The 20,524-nt window shown below is 37.3% G+C and overlaps 1 protein-coding gene and 1 non-coding gene across 9 annotated transcripts in view; one reads left to right on the top strand and one right to left on the bottom strand.

The window, feature by feature from the left end:
- Nucleotides 1-20,524, bottom strand: part of PDE1C (phosphodiesterase 1C) — a 708,660-nt gene that overhangs the window by 384,567 nt on the left and 303,569 nt on the right. The gene's annotated exons all lie outside the window — the stretch shown is intronic.
- LOC143653156 (U6 spliceosomal RNA) lies at nucleotides 19,350-19,455 on the top strand. The gene has a single exon (XR_013161128.1). It is a non-coding gene; the product is annotated as a U6 spliceosomal RNA (small nuclear RNA).

Here is a 20,524-nt window from a genome sequence, read left to right as displayed (position 1 = left end):
TCCTGATGAGAGATGGCAGTGACTTGGGGGGTTAGAGAAAAGAGAAAATTCAAGATATGTCTAGGAGGTAGGGCTAGACTGGGTGTGGATATATGATAGAAGGAAATCAAGAATAACTCCTAGGTTTTTGCTTTTTATTTGAAAACTGGAGTGAAGAATGGTTCCATTTACTAAAATAGGAAATATTTAAAAGAGATTAAGATTTGGAAAGGAAATTAAAAGTTCTGATTTCAATATATCAAATTTGAGATGCCTACTGAATACCCAGCAGAAACAGTAAATAAAATGCTTAGTAGTTGAGTTTGGAGATCAGGGCTCATGGTTAAGGGTTGAGTGGAATGGGCAAGATGAAGATGTAAATTTGGGAGTCATGGGCATATATACAATATTTAAACACACAGGCCATAGCTGCTTCCAACATGGAGGAGTGCATACCTAACAAACTGGTCTTCACAAATAACAGCTATAAATGTAGGACACAAGTTTTAAAGAAAAACAAAGGGTTCTTGAGATTAAACAAAGGAAGGAATGGTTTGTAGGGAAGTTGAAAATAAGTATATCTTCCCTCTTTTGCAACTTCACTCTGAGGGCAGTCACAGTGGTAGCATAAGGAGCAGTAAAAACTCACATAGAAAGCCCGTCACCTTCAGGTGGGAAGGAGCCTGGGGCAGCCAGTGCCTCCAGGGAGTGTGCAGAACTCTGATTCAATGTATAAATTTATCCCACGTATCTGGCTAAACCCTTAGCTTGCAGCTAAGACTTAAAGAACTGAAATGATATCTGAGCCACCACCCAGCTGCAGACCACAGTTTATAGTTAGGCTGTAAATCTAGTTAATTGCTTTCTAAATCAAACACATCAACACCCTTTAGAGAAATGTAACATAATTTAGAATTCCCAAAACATGAAGTTTACAATATCTAGAATATATATGAAGATCCATGAAAATCTGACCCATTCTTACCAGTTGCTAACCCTAAGATGACTCAAATGTTGACATTTCCAGAGAAGGACTTGAAGCAGCTATTGTAACCATGCTCACTGAAGAAAAAGGAAATACGTTCATAATGAATAAAAAGATAGGAAATATCAGAAGATAGATAGAAAATATATTAAAAAGAACCAAATGGAAATTTTGGAATGAAGAATACTGCACCTGAAATTTAAAATTCTCTTAACAGCAGAAAGAAGATGGCAAAGGAAAGAGTCAGTGAATGTGAATACAGGTATCATCTAATCTGTAGAAGAGAGAGAGAGAGAGGTGCCTCAGGAACTTGTAGGATAATTTCAAATGATATAACATAACAGTAATTGGAATCCCAAAGGAAAAAGAGAAAAACATTGGGGCAGAAAATACATTAGAAAAATAATAGTCAAAATTTCCCAAATTTGGTAAATGACAAAAATTGACAGATTCAGGAAATTCAGCAAACTCCAACAATACTACATTCACAGAAAACTACACCAAGGCACATCATAGCATAACTACGAAACAAAAGATAATGACCTTGGAAAGATAAAATCACCAAAGGAAAGAGTAAAGCTAAAGAAGAGGCCCAGACTAAGCCTTAACACTCTCTAACATGAAGAAGTCAAGTAAGGAGGAAAAGCCAGTAAAGGAGATTAAGAAAAAATGGCCAGTTTAGTATGAGAAAAGCCTGGAAAATGTGGTGATCACATTAGTTTGTAAAAAAAGTGTTTCAAGAGGAAGGAAATGGTTAACTATATAGCATATAGTAGCATGGATCAATTGAGATGAAGCAAAGAGGTGGCAATCAGATTTGGCAATATGGAAATTAGTAGAAATGTAGACAAGAGTAGTCCCAATGGGGCAGGCCACGGTGGCTCACCAGGCAAGAAGGCTTGCCTGTCATGCCAGAGGACCTGGGTTCGATTCCCGGTGCCTGCCCATGTTATAAAAAAAAAAAAAAAAAAAAAAAGAATAGTCCCAATGGAGGGGTAAAAAAAGTGCAACAGGAATAGATAGAGGAGACAAAGCAAGGCAAAGAAGAGAGGCAACAGCTTCCATTCTTCAATCTGATGAGAGCATTTTCTAATTTGCAAAATTCATTTTGCCTTGCTCCTAAGTAAAACCATTTAGTGGATACCTGTGGCCACAAAAACAGAGACCCAAAGTCTTGAAAGAAGAGTTCACAGTCAGATTACATGTCCTGGGGGTTGCTTACCAACATGCCAATATGGAAGGAACCCTAAAATATCAAGGGAGGTGTAATAAGATGAATAAAATTGTAGCTACCAGAATTCCTCCAATGGTGAGACCTGTAGGTTGTTGGAAGGGACACTCTGAAAAAACTCTTAGGGCAAGAATGGTGAGAAATGAAACTCTCATTCTCAAGGAAGCACAGATAGCCCTCTGTGGTTGACCCCACTAAGCTTAGCATAATTCATTCATTCATTTTTGTTTTCCCTGTGTCTATGTACCTAGCACATGGTAGATAACTAATACATATTTGTTGAAAGAATGATAAAATTTCATATTTTATCAATGGACTGTCAATGACAAAAAAAAAAAAAATGCTTATTCGGTCACAAAGAAACAGAAGACCACAACAAGCATGTACTAATAATGGAAAACCCAAAGTTGCTGAAGCATTGATCCATGTTGAGGCTGCTTTAGTTCAGTTCTTTGCTTCCAGGATAAAACTGTAGTGAACTATAATTAAACAGCAGAAGAATCTGGGCCAAAAAGATACAAGTATCTGCCTCCTTTTCTAAAAAGTTGACATAATGTGAAAAGACATGCAGCGTTCACTTGTTTAATTGTTTGGTGTCGTTTATTTAGGTGTCCTTACTAGAAAAGAAGGAAGAAATTACACCTAAGAGATTTTCTTTTCAAACCCAGCATTTATAGAGCATTGTATCTTCTTGATGTCCTTGACCCTTACTCACAGAGTCCTGGATTCACTCATTCATTCATCATTCATTTTACTCCTGAAGATAATAACTCAGGATGGAGCATGATAGTATCATGGTGTTTATATAGAGTAAGAGTCTGGTTCTGTAAAGATCCTACAAAACACTGTATACATATATTTTATGAAAGGAAGCTTGCTTCTAAAAATCAGGTTTTGTGCTGCAAGGAAAGACATATATAGCAAGCACTGCACTAATCTAAACATAGACCAAGATTCAACCCCAGCCCTAGCACTACCTACCTTCACTCTCCAATAGGAAACATGTCACAATCACCTGGCTCATCAAAGTCTGTGCAATTGCAGCACCCTTAAAGCCCATGTTCCATTTTTTGGGCAGCACAATCAAATTAATCCCTGTCATATGCTCTGCTTAGGTGTCACCATTACTGAAAAGCAAAGTGGAGGCTGCCTGACAAAAGCTGATTAACAACCTTTCAGTAAAACAAAAGCCCTAAAATTGAGTAATCAACCAGGTGACAGGATGGCCTCATGGCCAGCTGTTGTATGTCCTTCATCCCCTGGAGAAGCAGCAGAAGGGGAAGTGACCAAGGCTGTTCATCATCTGATAAATAATGAAAAAAGCCAATAATCATTTTCTACTTCAATATTTGCTATACAATTCACTCAACCTGCTATTCAAGTTTTCGCTACACCAGCTGAAAGAGTGTTTCCTCTCTGAATAACATGAACGGAGAACACCTGAAAGAAGAGTCTGTTCCTCCAATTCACACACACCCACTTCTTCACCCTCCTGCTGTCTGTGACATGATCCTAGTCTCTTCATGGAAATGGTGACCTACAGTAAATAAGAAACTTGTATCAATCCATAAAGTGTTTCTATCTCTCGACTGATCAAGGAGCTTCGGTTTTATAATTCAACATACTTTGTATGTAAAGAACCCCAAATTCTTCCATGATGACTTACTGAGCCCATTTTATTTTATATTTCAAAACTTCCCATGAGAATTTAGTGTGGCCATTTGTGATTTATCTCTGGTAAAGAAGAAAATGACCAAGGTATGCTGCAGAACAAAGAACGGCAGCCAGGGATAACATAAAGAGCACTGAATTTCGAATCAGGAATCCTGGGTTGAAATTCTAGTTTTACAACTTTTTGAAACACATCCTGTTGTATGCTCAGTGAGAGTTTCATGCATCAAAATTTCTATTTTATTAAAAAAAATTTACCCCAAACTAATGTACCATACATAGTAGTATTCTAGTCTATTTAATCTAGACTTGTCTAAAAAGTGGATAATACAATAACTTACAGATTTGTTATGAAGGTTCAATGGAATATAAAAGTAAAAGGGATATTCAAATATAAGGTACTATCATTAAAAATACCAAAAGATAATTAAAGTAACAGATCATCCAAATTCCTTATTTAAGCCAATGTCCTCCCACCAAACCTTCACTCAAGACTGCAAAACCTATAATTTATTTTATTTATTTATGTTTGCATGGGTAGGCACCCAGAAAATAAGGAAGAGTTCCTGCTGTATCTTTTTTTTTTTTCTTTTTGGCATGGGCAGGCTCCAGGAATCAAACCAGGGTCTCTGGCATGGCAGGTGAGAATTCTGCCACTGAGCCACTGCAGCACCTTTATAATTTTTTAATAATTTGAATTTAGTTCCTCTTTCCTTTCTTCAGCTTCTGGCTGATGAAGGTGCTAAACGGAAAATGCAGAATACCAGACAATCCAAGGCAAGAGAGAAAATAATAAAACCAGGGATAATAAACCCCAGAATACCCAAAAGTTGATATTTGTGGGCCTACATTAGTAAGCACAATTAAATAATAGTTAATTAAAACCCAAAATGGACATTGATAGACATTAATTCCAATTTATGTAGACAAATAACTTACAGTAAGCATCTCTAAATGCCGACCCATAATTTCTTTTTTATATTTTCAATCAATCAATTTACACATCAAATTCTTAAATTCATACATAGACAGTATCCCGAAACCTCATCAGAACTTAAAAACTACGAAGGTCTAAAAGATGAATGAGGGCCATGCATGGTGGATCAGCAGATAGAGTTCTTGCCTGCCGTGCTGGAGACCAAGGTTTCATTACTGGTCCCTGTCCATGCAAAAAAAAAAAAAGATAAATGAGCACAATACTGTCCAGTAGAATTTTCTGCAATGATGGAAATGTTATATAATTTATGTTGTATGATATAATAGCCACTTGCCACATGTGGCTACTGAGGACTTGAAATGTGGCTAGTGCAATGTAGAATCGAATTTTTAATTTTATTTCATTTCAATTAACTTAAATGCAAATAACCACCTCACAATGTAATCTCAGGGTTGGTTCACCAAAAGCTATTTGGCCCTGCTTCAGGGAAAGACTCCTCTATCCTGGTGTGAATTCAAGAAGAATGGGTACTCAATCATTCCTTAGACATGCTTTTGAGAAGTTTCTTCAGACTCTGAGATTCTACAATATTAAAGAACAAACCAATCAATTTCAAGGGGAGAAAGTTGTATCTACATTTCAATCAATCAGGCCAATAATGACTGCCTTCATGAATTATGTCAGCAATCTTCACAAATAAATAAGATTTACCGTATTTGCATGCTTCTCATTCTTGGTAGAAAGCAGATTTTATTCAGGTAAAAGTGTGGCCACTGTATCTGGGGAGCTGGATCAGCCTTTGCCTTGGGAATGGATCTTGATTGGTCTAAATCAATTATGGTTTAGACATGGACCTGTGATGTAATTCTAGTCAATGAATGAGACATAAAGAGAAGTCAGCTGGAGAAAAAAGCAGGTGGAACATTTCTGAAAGTATTTTCCTTCCTTCTAAGACACTGAAACAGAGGACCCCATATTCCTCTAGACCTTGTCATAGATGGATATGATGCCTGAAACATCAGAATCCTTATAATGACTGTGAGGAGACTGAGTCTGAAAACAAATCCATCCTGGTGAGAATGATAGAGCAGACAGATGGAAAGAACCTGGGCTTTTGATACAACAGTATGCCTCTGAAGCAACCAATTCTGAAGTCACCCTATTACCATTTTTCTGTTTATGTAAAATAATACAAATATTCTGTTGATTCCTTTGGTCACACCAGGTTGGATTTTCTATATTACTTGCATCAAAAGCATTCTGAAGCAGCTCCCATCTATTAAAGTGTCAGGTTGAAACTTATGAGACATTATCTCATTTAATCCTTGCAAAGACCATCCAAAGGAAATTTTATGTACATTTTACAGCTGAGAAATCTGATGCTGCAGATAAATGAAGCTGCAAATGTTACTTGATCAATAAATGGCACTATCAAGATAGAAACTCAGGTATACAAAATCCATGTGCTTTCTCTTTCAAGTCCTTGTCTCTCAGAACTGTGTGCCACAAACCACACGTGAATTAGCAGACAGTCTTAATGTGGCCTGATTCCCACACTCAGCAGCATTACTTTCCATGTGATCTGTGGATTCTCACATGTAGAATGAAATGATCCTTCCAGATGATCTCACCCAAGTATGATCATAAACGGAAAACAAAGCTGTGATTCATTTCAACTTTTATTTCAAAAGTATTCCCTTCATGCTTCTCCTGACAGCAGAGAAAGCAGGCTTTGAAGCTGGAAATTCCACTTCCCATCAGATCTTCTGTGGTTCTGTCTCTGACTTGCCTGATCTACTTAGCTGGCTGGATAGGGCTGCAGAATGCACCCTCCGACGCCCTTCCCTCACCAGCCAACAGAGTGCCTCAGCACCTTGGCTTGCCACAAAGGCTGGAACTAATTCTGAAAAGCTGAGGCACCTCACCACTTCCATCCTCGAATGAGAATGTGCATTCATGAATAACTGGAGACACTGAATGAATCACTCAGTATTTTGCAGTTAGCTAACTCGAAGGCATGCTACTTCACAGAATGATTATATGCAAATAGATTCATTTGCTTGCTTTGCTTTGATTCCTTAGGATGGACTCTTTCTCTTAATGGTGAAATAAAAATGTGTAATACTCTTCATTTAGTTGTCAGGAATTTAGCCTCCCAGGCCATGATTTACATTTCCCTTTGAAACTCAAATCCATTCAGGAACTTTTAAAGTCTTTAAATTAGGAAGCCAAAAGAACAGGATAGTTTCAAATAACATAAATAGATATTCCCCCTTCCAAAAGGCAGAGTTTAATCCCAATCCCCTTGAGTTTGTACTGGATTTAGTGATGAATATTGAAAGAATAGAGTATGAAAAGGGGAAAAAAGTAACTTGACAGTGGAGAGATCTGTTAAACACTACCCTTAATCAAGTCATCGAGTTTACCATAATGAGTGAGTCAAGCGGATTCCAGGTAATCCACCCCCATACGATGTGAAAAGAAAAGGATTTCACCTCTGTGATCCTCCTCCCAAAAACCCATACCCCAGTTTAATCATGAGAAAAACATCAACCAAACCCAACTTGAGGGACATTCCATACCATACCTGACCAATCGTTCTCAAATGGTCAAGGTCACCAAAAACAAAGAAAGATGGAGAAAATGTCAGAGACCAGAGGAGGCTAAGAAGGCATGACAACTAAATGTAACATGGGATTCTGAAACAGGAGAGTGACATTGGTAGAAAAATTGGTGAAATTGATTAAAGTTTGGAGTTTAGTTCATAGTAACGTACTAATATTTCCTTAGCTTTGACAAATGTACTACAGGAATATGAGATGTTAACATTAGGGGAAAGTGGATGAAGGGGATATAGGGACAATCTGTATCATCTTTGCTACTTTTTTATAAATCTAAAACTATTCCAATATAAAAGTTTATTTAATTTCCCCTACCCCCAAAAAGAGTAGAGGGTGTGGAATGGGTGCCCTCATTTCCACAATCATGGTCACACATGTGTCCATCCCTGACTCTGGGTGCACCTAGGCCTTCTGCAACTGGAGTTTAATTTGATAATGAAAAATTATTTAAGAGAAAGCAAATGAAAAACAAATTAGATAAAGAAGAAAAATGCAGAAAGAGAAAAAAAGAAGAAGAAAAAGATGTAAGGGGAAGGAGATTGAGGAGGTTTTTCCTCTGCTCAGGAGCAAGGAAGCAAGATTAAGTAGCAAAAAATAGTGTGTGTGGAACAGCGAGCACCAGCTCCCAAAGGTCTCACTAGCACTGCAGACTTATTCATTCACTATTGCCTGATATGTTTAAGGTACTTTGTCCAGGATTGCCAGAGAGTGAAAAAACAATGAGGCAATCTTCTCCAGTAGGGGTGTGGAAGTAAGTGACCAGATGCTCACCAATGCCATTTCCTCTATCAGGGCCCACAGAAAAGCATTCATCAGCCATTCTCGCTTTTTTTTTTTCCCTTGCTGTATAACTGGAGTGCTGCATTGAGGTTTGTGCAAGGCACAGCAGAGCACAATGAAGAGTAACTTTGGGTAGGCAAGATTGGAATGGAATAGGGAACTGATTTGATCAAAGAAGGTTTCAGGATGTTTTTGAACTGGATGTCAAAAGGGACTGCCTCCAAAGATGCCAGGGGAGAATGCAAGGTAGGCATGTATAAAGGCAAAGGGATTGCAAAAAAGGAGCCAGAGATGAATGGAGAACAGAGTACAAGTATTATGGGAACAACTACAGAAGTTGAGATTGGCAAGTTAGGCCATGATCAAATGTTGAGGAACTCTTGAATTCCATGCAAAAGAATTTGGACTTTTTGAGTCAACAGAAGGTTAACTACTGAAGGATTATCATCAAATTTTAAGGAAATTGATGTTGGTACTATAACTAAGGTCAGGGGAAATGGAATGGCAGAAGAGATCATGAATGCATTAACTATTTAAGGGTTGAAAAAGTCATGGCCAAGAAAATGGGGGAGAAGAGCTGCAGAGAAGCCCCATGTTCTGGTTTAGAAAGCTGGGTAGAGATTGTGACATTAATGAGGCAAAGAAGCAAGAAGGATAAGAGATTCTTGAAAAGCATGAGTTCAATTTTGGACACATGGGTACAAGGTGGTTGCAGTCTGTCCTGAAGAGGTCAGGATCTCAGGAGAACGACCCTGGGCTGGAGATATTGGATTTAGAATTCATTAATTTATCAATAACAGTTAAAAATCAAGGAAGTGGATGAGAGTACCAACAAGAACGAATAGACTGAGAAGAGAATAGGGCTAAGAATAGACTACATTCTAAAATACTAAATACTAAAATACTTCCACTGCTGCAGTTGGTATAAAAGCCAGATAGCAGTGAGTTGAGGAAATGGAAATGGGAAAAAAGTAAAAGGGAGAGAGGACAGTAAATATTTGTTGGAAATGAAAGTGTTATGTATTTTGTTAATGTGGAAAAGATTTGAGTATGTTATAAGATAAAAGAAATAGAGGTTGGAAATGGGTCCAGGTGGGGATGGGGAATTATGGAAGAATGTCCTTGAGATATAATCAAGGGGGGGGGGGGGGGGGGCAGGTCATGTAATTACTTGACCCAGAAACCTGGGCATGCTTGGAGACTTCTGTTGTATTCCCATAACTGGTAAGACACTGAGTCTGGCAGTATAGGGGGATACTTAAGAATGTGACTTTGAGACTTAGAATGCCTGGACTTGATTCCTAACTCCACTACTGATCAGTTAAATGATTCAAGGCAAGTTTGCTTTTTTCTGCTTTTTGTTTTTACTACGCCATGTTTCAACTTAGGGTTCACTGTGTTATGCAGTTCCATGGATTTTATTTTAATTTTTATTCTAGTAACATATGTAAAACCTAACTTTCTCCTTTTAACCAAATTCACATATAATTCAGTGCTGTTAATTACATTTACAATGTTGTCTTCCCATCACCACCATCCATTACCAAAACTTGTCCATTGTCCCAAACAGAGATTCTGTACATTTTAAGCTTTAACTACCTATTCTCTACCATTACTCCATCCCATGGTAACCTACATTCTACATTTTGATCTTATTAGTCTTCTTTATTCTAATTATTTCATATCAGTGAGATGAAAAGGACAATATTTATCCTTTTGTGTCTGGCTTATATCACTCAATATGACGTCTTCAAGGTTTATTCATGTTGTTGCTTGTATCAGAGCATCATTCATTTTTATAGCTGAATAGTATTCTACTGTGTGTACATATACCACATTTTGTTTATTCATCAGCTGATGGACACTTGGGTTGCTTCCATCTTTTGGCAGTTGTGCATAATGCCACTAGGAACATTGTTGTGCAACTATATGTTCAAGTCCCTGCTTTCAATTCTTTTGGGTATATACCTAGAAGTGGGATGGCCAGGTTGGATGGTAATTCTATACTTAACTTTTTGAGGAACTGTCAAACTGTCTTCCACACTGGCTGCACTGTTACATTTCCACCAGCAATAAATGAACGTCACCATTTCTTCACATCCTCTGCAACACCTGAAATTTTCTATTCTTTAAATACTAGCCATTCTAGTGTGTGTAAAATGATATACCATTGTGTTTTGATTTGCATTTCCCTGATGACTAATGAGATTGAGCAACTTCTCATGTGCTTTGTGGCTATTTGTATATCTTCTTTGGAGAAATGTATATTCAAGTTTTTTTCCCCATTTTTAAATTAGGTTGTTCGTCTTTTTTGTTGAGTTAAAGGATTTCTTAATGTATTCTGGATATTAGACCTTTCTTGAAAATATGGTTTCCAAATATTTCTCCATTGGGTAAGATGTTGTTTACCTTTCATGATGGAGGCCTTTGAGGTAAAAAAAAAAAAAAAAAGTTTTTAATTTTAATGAGATCCCATTTGTCTATTTTTTCTTTTATTACTTGTGCTTTGGGTATAAAGTCTAAGTAACTGCCTAACAAAAGGTCCTGAAGATGCTTCCCTAAATTTTCTTCCAGGACTTTTATAGTTCTGGCTCTTATATTTAGATCTTTGATTGATTTTGAGGGAAATTTTGCATATGGTGTGAGGTACAGATTCACCTTCACTATTTTGCAAACAGAGGTCCACTTTTCACAGAACCATTTGTTGATGAAACTATTATTTCCCAATTGAGTGTGGTCTTTGTCCCCTTGTAAAAATAGTTGGCTATAAATGTGAGGGTTGATCTTTGAGTTCTCAAGTCAATCCCACTGGTTGATCTGTCTGTACTTGCAACAGTACCAAACTATTTTGATTACTGTGGTTTTGTAATAAGTTTTAAGATCTGGAAGTGTGAGTCCTCCAACTCTGTTCTTTTTCAAAATGGCATTGACTATTTGGGACCCCTTATCTTTTCATATAAATTTAATAACTGGCTTTTCCATTTCTGCAAAGAAGGTTGTTGGAATTTTTATTAGGATCGTGTTAAATCTGTAAATTGCCTTAGGAGAATTGACATCATATTAACATTTAGCCCCCCAATCCATGAACATGGAATGTTCTTCTTTTTATTTAGGTCTTCTTTGACTTTTTTTAGCAATGTTTTGTCATTTACTTTGTACAAGACCTTTATATCCTTGGTTAGATTTATTCCTTGATATTTGATTCTTTTAGTTACAATTGTAAACAATTTTTTTCTTGATTTCTTTTTCTGATGATTCACTAGTATACTGAAACACCACTGATTTAGATGTGTTGATCTTGTACCCTAGCATATTACTGAATACATTTATTAGCTATAGGAGCTTTGTTGTGGCTTTTTTAGGATTTTCTGTTATATAAGATTATGTCAACTACAAATAGAGAAAGTTTTTCTTCTTCCTTTCTAATTTGGATGCTTTTTATTTATATTTCTTGTCTAATTGGCCTACAACTTCAAATACAATGTCAAATAACAATGGTGACAGTGGGCATCTTTGTTCCTGATCTTCCCTTGAAGAAAGAAAGCTTTCAATCTTTCACCATTAATTATTATGTTAGCTATTGGTTTTCACATGTCTTTTATCATGTTAAGGAAGGTTCCATCTATATATAGAATTAGAATTCTATATTCTAAATATAGAAATAACTAATATATTTCTGATATTAGTCATATGTATCATCTTTCATGTTATCTTTGACAGTCTAGCTAAAGTTTATCAATTTCATTGATATTTTCTAAGTGTTTTTGTCAGGAAGGTGTGCCAAATTTTGTCAAATGACTTTTCTGCATCAACAGAGATGGTCACATGCTTTTCCCCTTTAATTTGTTAATGTGATATATTCCATTAATTGATTTTCTTATGTTGAAACATTCTCGCATACCAAGGATAAATTCCACTTGATCATAATTCTTTTAATGTACTGTTGGATTCAGTTTACTAATATTTCATTAAGTTTTTTTTACATTCTATATTCATAAGAGACATTGGTCTGTAATTTTCTTTTCTTGTGGTATCTTCATCTGACTGTAGTTTGAGGGTAATGCTGGCCCTATTGACTTAGGGAGTGTTCCCACCTCTTCAGTTTTGTTTTGTTTGTTTTTTTCACATGGGCAGGCACTGGGAATCAAACCTGGGTCCTCTGGCATGGCAGGCAAGTATTCTTGCCTGCTGAGCCACTGTGGTCCACCCTCCTCTCCAGTTTTTGAAAGAGGTTTGAGTTGGGTTCATGTCAATTCTTCTTGAATGTTTGTAAAATTCCCCTTTGAAGCCATCTGGTCCTGGGCTTTTCTTTTGGGGGGAGGTTTATTATTACTCATTCAGTCTCTTTAATAGTTAATAGTTTGTTGAGATCTCTTTCTTCTTGAATTAGTATAGGTAGTATGTGCATTTCTAGGAATTTTCCCAATTCATCTGTTATCTAATTTTTGGGGATGCAACTGTGAATAGTATACTCTTGCAGTCCCTTTTATTTTGGTTGGGTTGGTAGTAAAGACCCCTTTCTAGTTCTGATATTAGTTACATGTGTCCTCTTTCATGTTGTCTTTGACAGTCTAGAGTTTATCAATTTTATTGATATTTTCAAAGAACCAACTTTTTATTTTGCCAATTCTCTCTGTTCTTTTTTATTCTCTATTTTATTGATCTCTGTTCTTGTTCTAGTTTGCTAGCTGCTGGAATGCAACACACCAGAGACGGATTGGCTTTTAATAAAAGCGGATTTATTTTGTTAGTTCTTCAGAGGAAAGGCAGATAACTTTCATCTGAGGTTCTTTCTTAACGTGGGAAGGCTCAGGATAATCTCTGCTGGCCTTCTCTCCAGGCCTCTGGGTTCCAACAGCTTTCCCCGGGGTACTTTCTTTCTGCATCTCCAAAGGCCTGGGCTGAGCTGTGAATGCTGAGATGAGGCATGCTGAGCTGCTTGGGCTGTGCTACATTGAGCTCTCTCAATGAAGCACCAGCCAATTAAATCAAACATCATTCATTGCAGCAGGCATGCCTCCTAGCTGACTGCAGATGTAATGAGCAACAGATGAGGTTCACGTACCATTGGCTCATGTCCACAGCAGCAGAACTAGGCATGTTTACCTGGCCAAGTTGACAACTGAATCTAACTACCACAGTTCTAATCTTTGTTATTTCCTTCTTCTGCTCACTTTGGAGTCAGTTTGCTCTTCTTTTTCTTGTTCTTTCACTTGTGAGGTTAGCTCTCTTTTGAAATCTTTTCTTAATTTTTATTATAAGCATTTAGAGCTAGAAATTTCCTTCTCAGCATTGCTTTTGCTGCATCCCACAAATTGTGTTATGTTGTATTTTCATTATCATTTGCCTTAGGTTATTTCCTGATTTCCTCTTTAACAACATTAATTAAGAGTACATTGTTTAAAAGTTGCACACACTCAGTTTACTTTTCAGAAACCTGAAACCTTTAGATGGTTCCTAGGCCAGATAAGTCCTGAAATTCAGAGGTGCCAGTCTCTCCAAGAACATCAACTAGTCCTTCTGACACCCCTTTTCAACACAAAAAAAGTAAAAATGGGCATAACCCAAATCTTCCTAAAGATTAGGTGAAGAATCAAAGGAGAAGGGGAGTTATAATAGAGAAGTTAGGATTTAACAAATGAATATCACTACTGAATCATTATATTGTTATTTCTTTTTAGTTCCCAGTGTCTTGGAGCAGCTAGAAGGAAAAACCTGAAATTGTGGAACTGTAACCCATACCAAACTTGGACATCTGTTCTATAACTTCTTGTTAAAGTATACTTTGAAATTTATTGCTTTTTTGCATATATGTTTTATGTTACAATAACAAATTTTTAGAGAAGAGTACATTGTTTAATTTGCACATATTTGTGCATTTTTCATTTCTCCCTCTGTTATTGGTCATATTCATTCTATTATGACCAGAGAAAATATATTGTATGATTTCAATATTTTTAAATTTGAGATTTGTTCAATCACTTAAGATATGGTCTGTCATGGAAAATGAACCATATGCACTTGAGAAGAATGTGTATTCTGTTGATTATGGGTGAATCATTCTATATATGTCTCTGTGATCCAGTTGGTTTAGCGTACTGTTCTAGTCTTCTATTTCTTCATTGATCTTCTCTCTAGATGTTCTATCCATTATTGAGAGTGGTGATTAAAAGTCTCCTACTATTAATGTAGAACTTTTCTTCCTTCAAATATGTTCGTATTTGCTTCAGATATTTTAGAGTTCTGCTATTAGGTGTATATATATTTTTAATTGCTATATCTTCTTGTTGAATTGACTCTTCTGTATCAGTATACAATGACCATCTTTGTTCCTCATAACAGTTTTTTACTTAAAGTCTATTTTATCTGATATTATAAGGATACCCCAGCTATCTTTTGGTTACTTACTTGCACGGTATATTTTTTCTATCCTTTCACTTTCAACCTGCTAATGACTTTGAATTTAAAGTAAGCCTCTTGTAAACAGCATTTAGTTGGATCGCACTTTTTAAAATCCATTCTGCCCATCTCTGGCTTTTGATTGGACAATTCAATCCATTTATTACATTTAAAGTCACTACAGATAATGCAGGACTTTGCTCTGCCATTTTGTTATTTGCAACTATTATAATTCTTCCCCTCAATTCTTCTGTTAATGCTTACTTTCATATTTATTTGTTTTTTTCTTTTATTGTACCATATTGAGTCCCTTGTCATTTCTATCTGGATGTTATTTTTCATATAATTCCCTTGTGGCTACCATTTGGTTACAATTTAACATCCTACATATATAACAATTACATTTGATTGATATCAACTTGACTTCAATAGTATACACATATACTGTTCCTACAGTCCTCTTTCCCTCCACATTTTCTTGTACTTGTTACAAATTATATCTTTGTATGTTCTATGTTCAAAACCATAGATTTCTCATTGCTTTTTTTCTTGATTTGCAGCTGCCTTCTGTCATGGTCAGGTTCATGTGTCAACTTGGCCAGGTGGTAGTATCTGTTTGTCTGGTTGGGCAAGTGCTGACCTGTCTGTGGCAGTGAGGACATTTCATAGAATTAAATCATAATCATGTCAGCTGCATCCAGGGCTGATTCCATTTGTGATCAGCCAAAGGGGAGTGTCTTCTGCAATGAGTGATGCTTAATCTAATCACTGGAAGCCTTTTAAGGAGGATTCAGAAGAGACAGTCTCTTCTTTCCTGCTTCGGCTGGCGAGCCTCTCCTGTGGACTTCATCCAGACCCTCCGTTGGGATCATCGGCTTCACAGCCTGCCCTGAGGGTTTTAGACTCCGCGTTCCCGCAGTCACGTGACACACTTTTATATTTGCCAGTGTTCCTTGTTGATTCTGTTTCTCTAGAGGACCCTAACTAATACACCTTCCATTTCTTCTTTTAAAAAAAAAACCATTTTTTTTAAAAAAATATTTTTTATTGTATACTGTAACATATATACAAAACAAAGAAAGAAAACAGCAATAGTTTTTAGAGCACTCTTAAACAAGCAGTTACAGAACAGATCCCAGAGTTTGTCATGGACTATCATACCATCCTCTCAGATTTTTCCTTCTAGCTGCTCCAGAGTAAAGGAGGCTAGAAGGAATAAATACTTTTTTATCATCACAATCAATTTTTTTTCATTTTTGTGAAAAATAACACATATACAAAAAAAGCATTAAATTTCAAAGCACAGCGCAGCAATTTGTGGTAGAACAGATTTCAGAGTTTGGTATGAGTTATAGTTCCACAATTTTAGGTTTTTATTTCTAGCTGCTCTAAGATATGAGAGACTAAAAGAACTCTCAATTTAATGATTCAACAATCACATTTGTTTGTTAAACCCTACCTTCTCTGTATAACTCCACTATCACCTTTGATCTTTCTATCCCACTGTTAAAGGGCATTTGGGCTTTGGCCATTCTAACTTTGTCATGTTGGAAGGGGTTGTCAATAATGTGGGGTAGTGAGATGGAACTAGTTGATGTTCTGGAAAGGCTGAGCCCTCTAGGTTTCAGGACTTATCTGGTCCAGGTTGTAGGCTTCTGGAAAGTTACCCTAGTGCATGGAACCTCTGTTCTTACCTATTGACCTACGTGTTCTTTAGGATTGGCTGGAATGGTTCTGGTTGGGTTTGGCAAGTTATGATAGGTAGCAAAGATTTCTCATTACTTTTTATATACTTGCATTTAGCACTCATGGGAAGTAAGAAATGTAATTGCATACCAAAGACATATAATATAATAGTACTGGCATTTATATTTACAAAAGTGGTTACCTTTACCAGAAGTCTTCATTTCTTTATGTCACTTTGAACCACTATCTAGTGTTCTTTTTTTTAGCATTACTTGTAGGGGAGGTCTAGTGTGGATGAATTCTCTTAGCTTTTGCTTATCTGGGAATGTCTTAATCTTTCCCTCACTTTTGAAAGAATGTCTCACTAGATAAAAAATTTTGTTTGGCAATTGTTTTCTTTTAGTGCTTTAAGTATTTGAATCCACTGACTTCTTTCCTCCATGGTTTCTGCCAAGCAACTGGAAATTTATCTAATTGGGACTCCCTTTAACATAACACCTGTTTTCTCTTGCAGCTTTCAGAACCCTCTCCTTGTCCTCTGCATTCAGCAGTTTGATCCAAATGTGACAGGGCATATTTTTCTTCAAATTTATCTTGTTTGGTGTTCTATGGGCTTCTTAGATGTGCATTTTCACATCTTTTGCTAAGTTTGGTAAGCTTTGTCATTATCTCTTTGAATATTCCTTCTGTTCTTTTCTCTCTTCTCCTTCTGGAGCTCCCATAATGCATGTATGGGTATGCTTGATGGTACCTCATGGGTCTCTTAGGCTGGTTTCACTTTTTATAGCTCTTTTTCCTTTCTGCTCCTCAGTCTGACTTATTTCAATCATCTCATCTTTGAGTTCACTGACTCTTTCTTCTTCCTGCTCCAACTACTTTCAAAACTCTCCTGAGAATTTTTCATTTCAGTTATTGTTTTTCAACTCCAGTATTTCTGTTTGGTTCCTTTTTAAAATTTCTATCTCTTTATTGAGATACTCGTGCATTGTTTTCCTGATATTCTTTAGTCCTTTCTCTGTATTTTCCTTCATCTCCTTGAGCATATTGAAAGTAATCTTTTTAGTCTTTGTTCAGTATGTCCAGAAGCTGGTCTTCTTGATTGGTACTTTTTGCATTTTTGTCTTCTTCCTTTGGATGGGCCATCAGTTCCTGTTTCTTTGTCTTGTAATCTTTTGTTGTATGCTGTACATTTTAATGTTTTAAAATGTTAACTCTAGGATTTATTCCCTGAGATATCTGTTTCTTGAGTTTGTAAGCAGCTGATGACATGACAGAGATATTCTTGAGTGTCAGGAGTTAACAAAATCATGCAAATCTAAACAAAAAAACATCTTTCACAATCTTTGCAAACTGGCTTTGCATTGCCTGGTGCTTTTAGTCAGAGCTCAGCCCTCCTGTTCCTAGGCAAGGCAAACGCATAGTGAATGGGCCTCCCTGTCTTTTCTGGGCCTGTGTCTTGTCTTGGGCTTGTGCTTCCCAATAGCCACAGGAGTGCCCCTGCTCATAGGAATTTGAATGTCCCCTTTATTTCCCAGGCAACAAATTTTGCTCCCGAGTGTTCCACTGCAGTCCCTAAAGCAGGTAAGCCTTTGCCCCAAGCTTTCCTTCTCAATTGCTTCTTACACTGTTTTTTTGTTTGTTTGTTTGTTTCCTCAGGCTGTTTTTGCCTTAGGGAAAATTCTGGTAGAAGACGGGAGAGGGGTGGTAGGCAAGAGAGGAGTTTTCTAGGTCAATCTTTCCTAGTCAAAAAATGGCCACAGACCCACAAAGGGAGTGCCAGTTGGCTCCAAACTAGCCTGGAGAAGGTCTGAGAGAGAGGCCAGGAAGGGTGACAAGAGATTCCGCCATGGCTCCCCAAAGCTGTGCTTTCTTGATTCAACCCCTGTCCAGCAAATGCAACCTTCAACTGTCCTCTGCAGTTCTGAGGAAGCTACTGTCTTTAAGTCTCCTCTGCCACCTTTGTTTTGGGTGGTTGAAACAATGGTTATCTTTAGAACCAGGCCCCCAGTGATCCAAAGTAGCTAACTAAAAGCAGTGATCAGAGACTGGCCTACAGCCCCCCACTCACCCTCCTAGATCTTGAGGAAGTAGATTTTTATGTTCCTTTCTGGCACTAGCAAACCATGCCAGGGCTCAGACCCCACTACTGCCTGTCACAAGAGTGGGGATAGATGATGGTAATTGACACAGAGAGAGAGCAATTTATTGATATTTACCATAATTTACCAGCCTTTACCTCTCATTCTTACCTGGGTGTTGTACAGTGTTCTACTAGACTCTGGAGATTCAAAATAGTTGATTCAGGTAGTGCCCACCTGTTTAAAAGTTATTCCAGTAGAGAGACTCATTCTTGGAACTTACTACTCCACTATCTATCCCCATCATTCCTTTTACTCTGAGATTATAGGACTCAGTTCTGGCCCATAGTACGTAAGTGGAAATAATGTATGCTTCCCAGTTGAGCCTCTAAAACTTCTCATGCTCTCCCTCTTTCCCTTTCAAGGCATGCATGTGGAAGCTAAAGCCTCCAAGATAGCAAAGTCATATGTAGAATATGTCCATATTGCTGAATCCTTACTTAGACGGGGGCCACTTAGAAGAGATGTTCAAGCTGCATTGGATGAGGAGTAAGAAATAAACTCTCATTATTCATTAAGCTACTGAGATCTGGAGGTTGTTATAGCAGATAGCCTATTCTAATGCAGAATATATTTGCAAATAACTCTAATACACACAATGTTCCAGGGCAGTTCAGAGAGTGGAAGGGTCAGTTCAACTGATACATAGCTTTAGAGAGGAGGTAGCATTAGTCTCTGCCTCAAAGTTTGGTAATTTCTGTTCTTGCAGAATGAGAAGCTAAATACTCCAGGTGGAGAAACCTTCTTAAGAAAACTAACAGGGAAGTAAACACTAAGACTTGATCAATAGAAGGGAATGGTGTAGGTTCATTTTAGGTGAAACAGTACAGGGAGGAAAGGGAGGGCTGGAAAATGAGTCTGTGAAAGAGAGTTCAGGCCATAATATAGCAAGCCCTAAATGACTCTTTAAAAATATGTCAGTATGCTCACTCTGGCAGCACATATACTAAAATTGGAACAATACAGAGAAAATTAGCATGGCCCCTGCTAAGGATGACATGCAAATTCATGAAGTGTTCCATATTTAAAAAAAAAAAAAGATGTTAGCCACTAGGGACTCCCAAGTCAATAGGCCAAACCCTTAATCTTGAGGATTGCTCTTAGGAAACATATTTCTTTGGCAGAGAAGCTAAGCCTACCTATAATTATGCCTAAGAGTAACTTCCAGAGAACTTCTTTTGTTGCTCAGACGTGGTTTCTCTCTCTTTAAGCCCAATTCTACAAGTAAAATAATTACCCTCCACACTACATGGGACATGACACCCAGGGGTGTGAGCCTCCCTGGCAAAATGGGACATGACTCCCAGGGATGAGTCTTGCTCTGGCACTGTGGGATCAGCAATGCCATCCTAACCAAAAGGGGGAAAAGAAATATAACAAAATAAGCTATCAGTGGCTAAGAGATTTCAAATGGAGTCGAGAAGCTATTCTGGAGGCTATTTTTATGCAAGCTAATTGCCAAGATTTATTTCTATTAACCCTAAAGAACACGCAGAGCTTTATCTGAGATACTACCAAAGGTGCACACACTAAGTACTTTTCAGAAACCTAAAATTTCAGATGGTTCCTAGGCCAGATAAGTCCTGAAACTCAGAGGTGCCAGTCTCTCCAAGAATATCAACTAGTTCCGTCCCCCTATCCCATATTGTCAACAGCCCTTTTCAACATGAAAAGAGTTAGAATGGGAATAACCCAAATATCCCTTAAGATTGTGAGAAGGATCAAAGGAGAAAGAAGAATTATAACAGACAAGTTAGGATTTAACAAATGAGTATGACTACTGAATCATATTCATATATCTTTTAGTCTTCAATGTCTTAGAGCACCTAGAAGGTAAAACCTGAAATTGTAGAGCTGAAACCCATGCCAAATTTTGAAATCTGTTCTATAATTGTTAAAACATATGAGAGAGAGAGAGACGTTGGGTATCTAAGATTTGTAAGCAAGGGTATAACAGGAGCAGAGCAGGATCTTTTCTGACCCAATATATAGGATAAACTGAAGTGTGAAAGAAGCAGATAAGAAGCTCTGTAAGAAGACTACTGTAGAAGTCTATTAGGGAAGACCTGAACTAGGAAATGGTGAGCAAGGAAGGGT

This window comes from Tamandua tetradactyla, chromosome 1 (assembly GCF_023851605.1).
Source record: "Tamandua tetradactyla isolate mTamTet1 chromosome 1, mTamTet1.pri, whole genome shotgun sequence".
In the NCBI taxonomy this organism is placed as follows: Eukaryota; Metazoa; Chordata; class Mammalia; order Pilosa; family Myrmecophagidae; genus Tamandua; species Tamandua tetradactyla.
The sequence above is the reverse complement of the archived record's forward strand: the minus strand, read 5'-3'. Positions and strand labels throughout refer to the sequence as shown.